At 38.7% G+C, this 12,283-nt stretch overlaps 10 non-coding genes across 10 annotated transcripts; all 10 read left to right on the top strand.

Moving 5' to 3' along the window:
- The first annotated feature begins 8,879 nt into the window (after positions 1–8,879).
- On the top strand, positions 8,880–8,952 carry trnav-uac (transfer RNA valine (anticodon UAC)). The gene has a single exon. It is a non-coding gene; the product is annotated as a tRNA-Val (tRNA).
- Positions 8,953–9,216: 264 nt separating this feature from the next.
- Positions 9,217–9,289, top strand: trnav-cac (transfer RNA valine (anticodon CAC)). The gene has a single exon. It is a non-coding gene; the product is annotated as a tRNA-Val (tRNA).
- A 130-nt stretch (positions 9,290–9,419) lies between these two features.
- On the top strand, positions 9,420–9,492 carry trnav-uac (transfer RNA valine (anticodon UAC)). Its single transcript has one exon. It is a non-coding gene; the product is annotated as a tRNA-Val (tRNA).
- Positions 9,493–9,670: 178 nt separating this feature from the next.
- Positions 9,671–9,743, top strand: trnav-aac (transfer RNA valine (anticodon AAC)). Its single transcript has one exon. It is a non-coding gene; the product is annotated as a tRNA-Val (tRNA).
- Positions 9,744–10,290: 547 nt separating this feature from the next.
- Positions 10,291–10,363, top strand: trnav-uac (transfer RNA valine (anticodon UAC)). The gene has a single exon. It is a non-coding gene; the product is annotated as a tRNA-Val (tRNA).
- A 185-nt stretch (positions 10,364–10,548) lies between these two features.
- trnav-cac (transfer RNA valine (anticodon CAC)) lies at positions 10,549–10,621 on the top strand. Its single transcript has one exon. It is a non-coding gene; the product is annotated as a tRNA-Val (tRNA).
- Positions 10,622–10,755: 134 nt separating this feature from the next.
- trnaq-cug (transfer RNA glutamine (anticodon CUG)) lies at positions 10,756–10,827 on the top strand. The gene has a single exon. It is a non-coding gene; the product is annotated as a tRNA-Gln (tRNA).
- A 480-nt stretch (positions 10,828–11,307) lies between these two features.
- Positions 11,308–11,380, top strand: trnav-uac (transfer RNA valine (anticodon UAC)). The gene has a single exon. It is a non-coding gene; the product is annotated as a tRNA-Val (tRNA).
- Positions 11,381–11,565: 185 nt separating this feature from the next.
- On the top strand, positions 11,566–11,638 carry trnav-aac (transfer RNA valine (anticodon AAC)). Its single transcript has one exon. It is a non-coding gene; the product is annotated as a tRNA-Val (tRNA).
- Positions 11,639–12,185: 547 nt separating this feature from the next.
- trnav-uac (transfer RNA valine (anticodon UAC)) lies at positions 12,186–12,258 on the top strand. The gene has a single exon. It is a non-coding gene; the product is annotated as a tRNA-Val (tRNA).
- The last annotated feature ends 25 nt before the right edge of the window (positions 12,259–12,283 follow it).

Here is a 12,283-nt window from a genome sequence, read left to right as displayed (position 1 = left end):
TTATTTTTAAATGCAAATGAATGTCAGTATTCTAGCACATAGTATGTGCATATGTGTGTGTTTGCATGCATGTTTAAGTCAGTTGTCTTTCATATCAACTTATTAAACCATTTGTGTGTTTCTCTGTGTGGCCTGGCCAATACAAAATGATAGTTATAATATTGTTTAAATATTAATATTAATATTAGGAGAGATGATAAATTGCAGTAAGTAGGGAGATGTAACCCTGTAAACCAGAACAGATGAGATTCCTGTCACCATATCAGATCAGCCACGGTTAATCATTTTCTACTTATTCACTGATGACAGTGATGTTGGTCTGATCTCCATTGGATGCATATTAATCTTAATCTAATATAATTAAATGTCAACATTGACAATTTTTCACAGTTTATTTAATTAGTTTCATTTAGTGACCTAAAGTCTTGAGCATGCACCTCATTTTACCTGTAATGAGGTGGGAGTTGTTTTATTTTAAGCTTTATTCGAATCATAGATCTATTTTCACAGAAAAGAAGGACAATCACATCTACCCCCTGTGTTTTAAATATGGAAAAATATTTCTTTGTCCTCAGCTGATTGCAAATAAAGCTCTTTCTTTTTGTCTGCGTCCCGATCTCAATCCAGCTCTCCTTCATCCTGTAATTGGCTCTGACAGCATGGAGGGCCCCCGTGCCGCGCCGAGCGCTCGCATTACTGAACTGAAAATAATAATCATCATTTCTCTGCCTGAGAATTACCGTACATACTGTCTAAGGTGGTGTGTCAGGTTTGAAGCTGCATCTTTGGCCTATTCTTCTGTTGCTATGGAGATGGCGCAGTTGTAAAGCTCCACATTTCAGTCGGCCTCGGAGAAACGAACGCTGTGAATTTAGCTGAATTGCTGATCTCGCCCTGTGTTGTGTGAGTTTTCAAGGTTTCAGGACGTTTCAAAACTTTTTCACTGACAGGCCCTCGGATTCAGCCGAGTGTTACCGAGGTGCCTTCATGGCTCCACAGGCTGACAGAAGACTGAATTAGAATGCTTACTTTCACAGACAGGGGAACCACTGTCCTTTTCTCAGACTGCTGGGAACACTTGGTAAAACTGCAAAAGCACCAATTTATCTTTCTTAAATCCAACATATGGAAATATCTCAGACGTAAGCAAAATCATTTCATCTAAATGGATGGGTGTTTTTGTACAACCTCTATACTTTTTTATTCATTCCAGTTTTCTGTCTAATCCTATTTATGTCCCACCTCTGAATGACCCCGGTAATGATTGTGTTTCCTTCCTGATTGCAGTCATGGACATTAAAGCACCTTTGTCCTCAATTTCAGCAGCAACATAATCACATATGATGTGTGAATGCCTATGAAGGCTTTAAAGCACAAAAGCAATCCTTTTATCTAACCTCATCACAGAAAAAAGGAGGAGAAATTAAGTAGCGTGAGAACACTGCCAAGTTTACTGAATAAAAATGTTAAATTGAAATTACAGTCACTGATAAAACAGGTGAGGACATTTGAATGACATCTAGTTCATTTGTAATTTTAACCAATTCAATTTCTCTTTAGGTGGCATTTTTAGGACGCGCACTAGGGGGCAGTATCAATCACATCTGAACTGACACTGGTAAAACAGCGAGTGAAGATCATGAAAGAATATCTCATGTATATGAGTTATTCATATACATGAGATATTCACCTTTTTTCACTCCAGAAGGTGATAGAGGACGTCTTTCACCTTCTGGAGCAAATAATCATATCACAAAAGGCAAAAAACAAAATGTGTTTGTTCGACTGGTGTTAGTTTTAATAATGCTTCTTGGTAATAAATAGAAAGTGTTTAAAAGCTTGTCTGGTTCAGGACTTGTTACATATTTTTCAGGCACAAAATTGCCATATTATAGCTCAATAAAGTAACGATGTTACCTTCAGTTATTTGTAATTTAACACCTTGAAATTAGGCTTCTGTCTCTTTAAGAAGCTCCTGCTCTTTCTGAAACTCCGCCTTCAGGAAGTCATCACAACATGGCTCTATTAACCCTTTAACGACAGTTTTACCAGTGTTTCACTGAGAAGTAGCTCCTATAATGAGCTCAGCAGATGTGCAGTTCCACCAAACGTTTGCTAACTGCAGCTGGCTAGTCTGACTTATCGAGTGGACAAAATTACTTCTGTGATTTTAATTGCGTTTGTTATTTAATGGAAACACCGCAAATGGGAAATTGTTTTTGTTTTTCAGCATTAGCAGAATACCAATGTTTTGCACACATTTGCAATGGAATCACAGCCTAAATGTATCACATACATCTGCTGCTCTTGCTACAGCCCATTTTTGTGTGTCTAAGCAGATAAGTTGTTACAATTTATGTTTAAATTGTAACAACTTGTATTTTATTTGAAACGTAATCAATTACAAATTTAACCTGACTTAATGCTGTGTTTTGATTATTGATTCTATGTTGCTTTGTGTTTCTGTGTTTGTAATGATGTAAAGCACTTTGAAATGCCTTGCTGCTGAAATGTGCTATACAAATAAAATTTGATTGATTTGATTGATTAAAATTCAAAAAGCAGAGAGTGACAGAGAGTGTTGTAGTAAGTGGATGAGTGAACATTTTCATTTTTGGAATCTTATTTTGAATCTAGAATCTTGGCCCTGTAGGTGTGCTGCGTTAAAACTGAGGAAACTGAGGACAAGCAGGGTGGTGAAAATGGCTCCTGCGGTCGAAGCACATCTTATGTAACTGCTTTTCAGAGGGTTTAGTGCAGCTGAGGACTTTACGGTGGTTTTAAATCACAGTCCAGTAATGCATTTATGTATAACTGAACTCATAAGCACTGAGCCTTTTCTCTTCATTGCTGCCTGTGACCAGCTTTTGTCCAAAAAAAGCCCTAAACAGCACTCTCCTTCCTTCCCATTCTTCTCCACAGGGACAGTCTCTATGGGTGGGAAGCAATCCCTTTGCACTTTTACAACATTTCCTTCAATGATAAATCAATTTCTCAGAAACCGAAAACATGGTAACCCCCTCCACCCCCCCAAATTGGGTATCTTTATCATTCTGAGAGTCAGATAAAAATAATTTCAAAAAATAATAAGTACCGAGGGATTGGAGGCCATTAGCTGGTGAAATCAGGCTGAGCACATTCGATCAGGCTGCTTATCTGCTGTTAATTACCATTGTAATGGAGCAGAGCGCTAGATCCGCTCTCGTCCCCGTTTCTTCTCTCCCTGCATGCGCCCGCCTCTTTATCGGCCTCTTTGCGTGTTGAGAAATGCTAATAAGCTCCGAGTTCCTTCAAATCTTGTTCGTCCTTTCCCAGTCACACTCAGATATACATCAGCTTGTTACCCTTTTCAGATGAGTCACCGTCTGTCTTCTCTGTGCATCATAATAAGGAGCTTAGTCACTTCTGGAGTCCCAGATCTGCAGGAGCATCATTTAGGGAACATTAGAAAACAACACTTACTCAGCTTTGTTTCTGCTTGATGTTTTCAGGGTTAAATAGAATCCCGGCCTACTGTCAACTGCATCATGAGTTGACAGTAGGCCGGGACCACTGAGAGTCCAGTGCTGCCGTCTGTTTCCAATTCCTTTCAGCTCAGAGGACTTTACGGCACTTGCTTGGGGTGCTATTGCATCATGCTCCTCTGCCTTTCTCTATCAGATCATTCCTTTGTGTTGATTTTCTTAGTTCTTTTTGGTGTTGTGCTGTTTGTGTTTTTGATTTGTACCAACGATTTAAAACTGAAAGATGCCATTTAGCATCTCAAGGCTTCTAACAGTAACTGAACTACAATCCCAAATCGCAAAGCTGTTGATAAGGAGGCTTCATAGATGCAAAGCACAAAGAAAAAGGAAAAACCGTACGACTTTAAAGGGGCATTATCATGTATTTTTCAGGCACTTTGCACTGTTATCACTACATGTTGGATACACTGTGTATGTTAATGCAGATCAACAGCAAGCCAAACTCAATTTTCATGAGCCAGGAAACAGAGCGTCTTGCTCCTTTATTACAGTCTTCTTGACAGCTTGCAATTCTTTGCAATTGTTGCTTGAATAGCTCAATGAAAGGGTTGAGTGAAACTATAAAACAAACAGAAAAAATATGCATCAGTTTTCTTATGTGAAATAAATGCACCAAATAACACTGCTAGTGCCAGAACCATACATTAGAATTAACCTTAGCTGTTACTAGTAATAAACAGTCATTTTAGAGATCTTTTCATATGTTAATTAGATCATTAGCATCATTGCTATGCAACAAAGCTCTTGGGCAATTTCTGGAATAAACACATCCACAAAACAATCTCTAAATAAGCTTGTTATAAAACACATTTCAAACAGAACAAAGATTGGACTTACAGCCGTTGCTTTCGAAGGTGTAAATAAAGATTTAGGACACAGGAGGCGAAGTTTGCACATAGATATACAGGCTCTCTGTAAAAGTGTCGTAACTGACTACTGCTTCTGTTAACCATAATGCAATGCGACCTCAGAATTCATCTTCATAATAAAATGCATACAATAGGTGTATAGAAGGTTTTTTTTTTAAATTTAATTACCATCTTTTAAACATAAATTGTTACAAATAAATTATAAAAAATTTGATCACTAAATCTTTATGAACTATTTCTAACTTTTAACCTTGGGCAGACCGCACATATAGCACAATCAAGGGGCTATGTTATCTTTAGTGCATAAAATATGCTTTACATATCAAACAGTATTTAAGAGACATATGACCTTGTAATATAATGCCTTGAAATTGTGCTTTTGTCTCTTTAAGAATTCCTACTCGTTCTGAAAGTTTATCTTCAGGACAGCAAAAAGCCCAGTGTTGATTCAACTCCCACAGAGTTGATTTTAACACTTTTCAGGGTTTATATTTGCCCACACTGTTCAGAGTTAAATTAACACTTTCAAAATAGTCACATTTTTAACAGTGGATCAGAGTGGAATGCAATGGTTAACACTGATAAAAGAACCAAAATTAACTACTTTGTTAGTGTTAATTTAACACTTTCGGGGGTTTGGTATTTACTCCAAAACATGTTACTTTACAATTCTGGTTAAAATTAGTTATAATTTAAAAAAAAAACTAGAACAAGTAAATCAATTTTAAACACTTGTTTTATTTTTGCAGCTGTGTTTTCAACATTTTTAGCTGTTGTACAATGAAAAAACATTCATTAGCAATCCATATAGGTTTTGAATATCAAAAGACATTTAGATCTGGCAATTTTACAAGATCTTTCACTATAAATAGTCTTTAAAGCATTAAAATGAACAAAGGTCTCTGAATAGCTGAAAGAAATAATTGTCAACTAAAAATAAATAACTTACTGTATCTTGCTCTCAAGTCCCTAACTCTGGGTGATTCCTTCATTTTGCAAACATCAATGTCATACACTGCAAAACATTTATAAAAATTCATTAATGCAGCATCATAAAAGACATAAAACACAAAATGTATTTTAAATAACTCAAATTAGTGAAAAATGTTTGACTTAACATAAATTTAAAAATGTAAAAACACACCCATCTATGTTTATTAATCTTGTGAGCCACCAGTATGTTCATTTCTCTTCTTGTGGCATCACTGAGGGTTTCTGTTGTTCCACACTCTTGCAGAACTAATTCAACACCAGACATCTTTTATATTACACTTTCAACAGGCTATGAAATGACGAATAATTACAGAAAAGAAAATAGATGGAGACATTTCGATTACCCAAACATGGCACAAGAGGTTTAAAGAGTTTAGGGACACATTGAAATCATGTTACCTTTTTAGCAGACACTCCATTATCAGCATTGTCACCTTTTTGCTTCTTGCACAATATCTCACCTGTGATATTATTGACGTTGACATATTTAAGATGAAGTTTGAGAAAGGCTGAGAAGCAGATGCACATTCTGAGAACTCTGAAGGAGAAGCCAAAACATCCTTTTGTAAAATCTTTTTGACGCTTGTTTTAATTTGCTTTTATATCTCGCCATCATGGCAGAAAACTTTCAGCATAACATTGACTTGTCTACTGAGGTCACTGAATATTTCTCCATCAACTTCAACATCTGTTGAATCCTTGGATGCAACTTTGGCATCAGGTGGCAGGCCAAATCTTTCAATGACTGGAAAAGCAAGGCGGCAAAATTTTAGAGTGTAATTATATAATCAGCCAGATTTTGCAATTAGCTTTCTTTGAATTACTAGTATTTTGAGTTTATATGATTGGCATGGTGAACATACTAGAAAATTGAAAATACTGTCATGAGTTGGGGTTTGAAGTGGTGAGGATGGATGCAGCAGGACGCAGGTATGGAGGAAAATGATGGTTTAATGGCAAATCAACAGAACACAAGAAATCTACGTAGCACAGGTTAGCAAAAGCAAAGCTCCAACACTGGTAGCACCTAGTGAGGAGTCACAAAAGCACGACACAACAGTAAGACAAGGACCTGACAGAGGACAAGAGACACAGGTGGGTATAAATACACAGGGAACGTAATCAGGGAAACGAGGGACAGCTGGGGACAATCAAGGAGTAGACTGGACAACATGGAGACTCAATTAACTGAAAACAACACAGAAACCTAAATTAACAGAAAAAAAAATCAAAACCTTACTCACCACAAATTTGTAAAAGCAGTGTTGAAAACTAAGTAAATTTTTAAAAAGAATGCCTATCATTCCATCCCACTGACCCCACAGAGGTTAAATTAAAAACCACAAACCTTCTTCATGGAGCTGATGAAAGACAAACTGCCCTCTAACCTCATTCAATTTCCATGTCCAGGTCACGATGATGCTGGATCAGCACTTTACTGATGTATGGAATAAATCTAACAAAGCAAAAATAACTCAAATCAAATGTTCCCCTCAGTACGAAATATTGTCTGCCGGTTGGAGAACATGACATTTCAGCGTCGTCTGTCTATTAGCGAAGGCTATTAGCTTTTACATTCCCATGGTCAAAATTATTTTAAATGGTATAAAAATAGAACTTTATTCAACTATGCAACTATGCAGTGCATAGAATGAAAAATATTTGATATTTATCAGCAAAGAAATGACATTATCATGGGTACTTTCACACACTTGTGTTTGCCCCTTTAAAACAAACCTTTTTATGTACACTTTTGGAGATACATTTGAAAGATTTCCCAAATTAGTGCATCTTCATCCACACTATTGCTGATAAAGACTTAATAATACAATCAGGAATTAGGTGCGTTGTCTACAAGTGTTCAAAGGGGCCTGTCCGGGACATGAAACCGAGACATCTTACAAAAATCATACCCCTACCAGGGGTGGGCAATCCAGGTCCTCGAGGGCCGGTGTCCTGCGACTCTTAGATGTCTCTCAGGTTCAACACACTTCAATCAAATAGTTGATTCACCTCCTAAGTTCTCCAGAGTCCTGCTAATGACCTCATTATTTGACTCAGGTGTGTTGAAGCAGGCAGGGACACATGGAAAGGTAGCAGGACAACAGCCCTCGAGACCTGGAATTGCCACACCCTGGCCTAGACCAATGAGCCGCTTATGCACATAACTTACCACTAGAACCGGGGATCCCAAAGCATCCTGATGTTTTAGTTCTCTCCCTGGTTTAATGCACCTGGATCCAATGATGGCTCGTTAGAAGGCCTAAGAAGAACATTGACATGCTGAAAAGGTTGTTACTACCACCAGGTAGATGTGGATCTTGTAATTTTGGAATTTACTGTAGAGCACAGGTGTCAAAGTCTAGTCCTCAAGGGCTGGTGTCCTGCAGTGTTAAGATGTGCCACAGGAACAAAACACTGGGAATAAATGGCTTAATTACCTCCTCCTGATAAGTTCTCCAGAGCATTAATGACCTAATTATTCTATCCAGGTGTGGTGCAGCAGAGGCCCATCTGAAAGTTGGAGGACACCGGCCCTTGAGGACTAGAGCTTGACACCCCTGGTGTAGAGAATGACAGAAGCCTCTGTCGCCACATGTAATTCATAGAAAGAAAAACATTTGATACTTATCAACAAAGAAATTACATTATCATAAGTGCTATCGCACACTTGCATTTGCCCCTTCAAAACAGCCCTTTTGTGATACTTCCCACAAAGCCACAATTTTCAGGATAAAGGTCAGCGTGTACTCTTGGGTTCGATTCCCGGTCAGGAAAAGTACTGTTCCTTTTCAACTAGGACTTTGTTTTGATCATGTCTTTAAAGCCCTCTAGGTATTGATGGTAAAAGACCGCTTGCTAGCTTCACAGAGACACAAAGGGCCCTCATTGTCTAATGGTGAGGATTTGGCGCTTGGACCGGGTTTCTATTCCCTGACAGGCAAAGTCCCCTTCTTTTTCACCTGCCCAGTTGTTTTGATCATGTCTCTAATGCACTCTAGGTATTGATCGTCAAAGACGTCTTGGTAGCTTCACAGAAACACAAAGGTTCCAGATGGACCAGTGGTCAGGATTTGGAGCTTTTACCACTGTTGCCCGCGTTCGATTCCCAGTCAGGGAACATCCCGTTCCTTCTCATCTACGACGTTGTTTTGTTCATGTCTTTAAAGCCCTCTGGGTATTGATGGTAAAAGACCTCTTGATAGATTCACATAGACACAAAGTTCCCTGATGGTCTAGTGGTCAGGATTAAGTGCTTTCACCATCGTGGCCTGGGTTTGATTTCTGGTGAATTAAAGTCCAGTTCATTTTCACCTAGGCCGTTGTTTTTGATCACGCCTTTGATGCACTCAATGTATTGATTGCCAAAGACCTCTTGCTAGCTTCACAGAGAAAGGGTGGTCCCTGATGGACTGGTGGTAAGGATTTTCATATTTTAATCTCACATCTTCAATTTTTATCACCTGAAAGGGAAACATTGCACAGCAGTTCAGTTTCTGTAGTGTAGTGGTTATCACGTTTGCTTTACACGCAAAAGGTCTCTGGTTCGACACCAGACAGAGACAACCTCTGAATGTTATGCTTTTCAGAGGGTGTAGTGAGACAACAAGAGTCTTCCGCTTTGGTCATAGTTCATATGTCAATCCATTTAAATGTAGGATTCTTTGAAATCAAGGCTACTTCACTTACATTTAAGCATGTTGGTTCCATGGTGTAATGGTGGCACTCTGGATCCAGCCATCTCAGTGCAAGCCTAAGGAGAAGCTTCATACTTTAATGTTAGATCTTCAATTTTGGAAAATGAAAATAAAACATTGCATATGAGTTCAGTTTCTGTAGTGTAGTGGTTATCACGTTTGCCTCACACGCAAAACGTCTCTGGTTCGACACCAGACAGAAACAGTTTTGTTATGTACTGTTCATCACAGGTGCTTGAAGGTCAACTAGAGTTCCATGGTGTAATGTTTTGCTCCCTAAATCCAGCAATTAGAGTCCAAAATATACTCAGATGAGAACCCTTCAAAGAGAATGAGTTTCTGTAATGCAGTGGTTATAATGTTTGCTTTACAAGCAAAAGGTCTCTGGTTCGACACCAGACAGAAATAGCTTTTGTATGTTATGCTTCACTTCACCTACTTTGTTTCGTGTAGGTTCTATTGTGTAATGCTGGCACTCTGGACTCAGTTTCCAGCCATCTCATGGCAAGCCTCAAGACAACCTTCATACTTTATTCTGACATCTTCAATTTTGGAACCTCAAACTGAAACATCACCTAACAGATCAGTTTCTGTAGTGTAGTGGTTATCACGTTTGCTTAACACGCAAAAGGTCTCTGGTTCGAAACCAGACAGAAACAACTTTTGTATCTTATGCTTTTCAGAGGGTGTAGTGAGACAACAAGTATCTTCCCCTTTGGTAATGGTTCTTATGCGCATCGACTTCAATGCAGGGATCTTTGAAATCAAGGCTACTTCGATAGCATTTAATGTGAAAATAGGAAGCAGTATAAGTCTATCCGCTTGTTCACCAAGTTACTGTGTGTCCTCCGAGAGGATCTGTGATTCAACTATATGACATTGTTCCATGCCCATAGATGACATTCGTCTTTAACAAATCTTGTACCCTCTACTGGGAATTCATCAAACAGAATGAGTTTCTGTAGTGTAGTGGTTCTCACGTTTGCTTCACAAACGTAAAGCAAAAGGTCTCTGGTTGAAACCAGACAGAAAAAATCTTTGTATGTACGCTTCATCACAGGTTGTTGAAGGTCAACAAGGGTCCCATGGTGTAATGGTGGCACTCTGGATCCAGCCATCTCAGTGCAAGCCTAAGGAGAAGCTTCATACTTTAATCTTACATCTTCAATTTTGGAACATGAAAATAAAACATTGCATATCAATTCAGTTTCTGTAGTGTAGTGGTTATCACATTTGCTTTACACGCAAAAGGTCTCTGGTTCGACACCAGACAGAAACAGATTTTGTAAGTTATGTTTCACTTCACTTACTTTGTTTCGTGTAGGTTCTCTTGTGTAATGGTGGCACTCTGGACTCTGGTTCCAGCCATCTCATGGCAAGACTGAACCCTCAAGAGAACCTTCATACTTTATTCTGACATCTTCAATTTTGGAACCTCAAACTGAAACATCACCTAACAGATCAGTTTCTGTAGTGTAGTGGTTATCACGTTTGCTTCACACGCAAAAGGTCTCTGGTTCGAAACCAGACAGAAACAACTTTTGTATGTCATTCTTTTCAGAGGGTGTAGTGAGACAAGTATCATCCCCTTTGCTAATGTTTCTTATGCACATCGACTTCAATGCAGTGATCTTTGAAATCAAGGCTACTTCGATAGCATTTGAACCTGTTGGTTCTATGGTGTAATGGTTAGCACTCTGGACTCTGAATCCAGCAATCTGAGTTCAAGTCTCAGTAGAACCTTTTGTCACTGCACCTGAATTCTTCAATATATTTTTGATTTCAGTGTTAGTTTTTGGACTACAATGTGAAAATAGGAAGAAGTATACGTCTGTCCGTTTGTTCACCAAGTTACTGTGTGTCCTCCGAGAGGATCTGTGGTATAACTATTTGACATTGTTCCATGCCCATAGATGACATTCGTCTTAAACAAATCTTGTACCCTCTACTGGGAACTCATCAAACAGAATGAGTTTCTGTAGTGTAGTGGTTCTCACGTTTGCTTCACAAACGTAAAGCAAAAGGTCTCTGGTTGAAACCAGACAGAAAAAATCTTTGTATGTACACTTCATCACAGGTTGTTGAAGGTCAACAAAGGTCCCATGGTGTAATGGTGGCACTCTGGATCCAGCCATCTCAGTGCAAGCCTAAGGAGAAGCTTCATACTTTAATGTTACATCTTCAATTTTGGAACATGAAAATAAAACATTGCATATGAGTTCAGTTTCTGTAGTGTAGTGGTTATCACGTTTGCTTTACACGCAAAAGGTCTCTGGTTCGACACCAGACAGAAACAGATTTTGTAAGTTATGTTTCACTTCACTTACTTTGTTTCGTGTAGGTTCTCTTGTGTAATGGTGGCACTCAGGACTCTGGTTCCAGCCATCTCATGGCAAGACTGAACCCTCAAGAGAACCTTCATACTTTATTCTGACATCTTCAATTTTGGAACCTCAAACTGAAACATCACCTAACAGATCAGTTTCTGTAGTGTAGTGGTTATCACGTTTGCTTAACACGCAAAAGGTCTCTGGTTCAAAACCAGACAGAAACAACTTTTGTATCTTATGCTTTTCAGAGGGTGTAGTGAGACAACAAGTATCTTCCCCTTTGGTAATGGTTCTTATGCGCATCGACTTCAATGCAGGGATCTTTGAAATCAAGGCTACTTCGATAGCATTTAATGTGAAAATAGGAAGCAGTATAAGTCTATCCGCTTGTTCACCAAGTTACTGTGTGTCCTCCGAGAGGATCTGTGATTCAACTATATGACATTGTTCCATGCCCATAGATGACATTCGTCTTTAACAAATCTTGTACCCTCTACTGGGAATTCATCAAACAGAATGAGTTTCTGTAGTGTAGTGGTTCTCACGTTTGCTTCACAAACGTAAAGCAAAAGGTCTCTGGTTGAAACCAGACAGAAAAAATCTTTGTATGTACGCTTCATCACAGGTTGTTGAAGGTCAACAAGGGTCCCATGGTGTAATGGTGGCACTCTGGATCCAGCCATCTCAGTGCAAGCCTAAGGAGAAGCTTCATACTTTAATCTTACATCTTCAATTTTGGAACATGAAAATAAAACATTGCATATCAATTCAGTTTCTGTAGTGTAGTGGTTATCACATTTGCTTTACACGCAAAAGGTCTCTGGTTCGACACCAGACAGAAACAGATTTTGTAAGTTATGTTTCACTTC

Source organism: Xiphophorus hellerii, chromosome 23 (genome assembly GCF_003331165.1).
Source record: "Xiphophorus hellerii strain 12219 chromosome 23, Xiphophorus_hellerii-4.1, whole genome shotgun sequence".
In the NCBI taxonomy this organism is placed as follows: Eukaryota; Metazoa; Chordata; class Actinopteri; order Cyprinodontiformes; family Poeciliidae; genus Xiphophorus; species Xiphophorus hellerii.
This window is presented reverse-complemented; position numbering and strand designations above follow the sequence as displayed.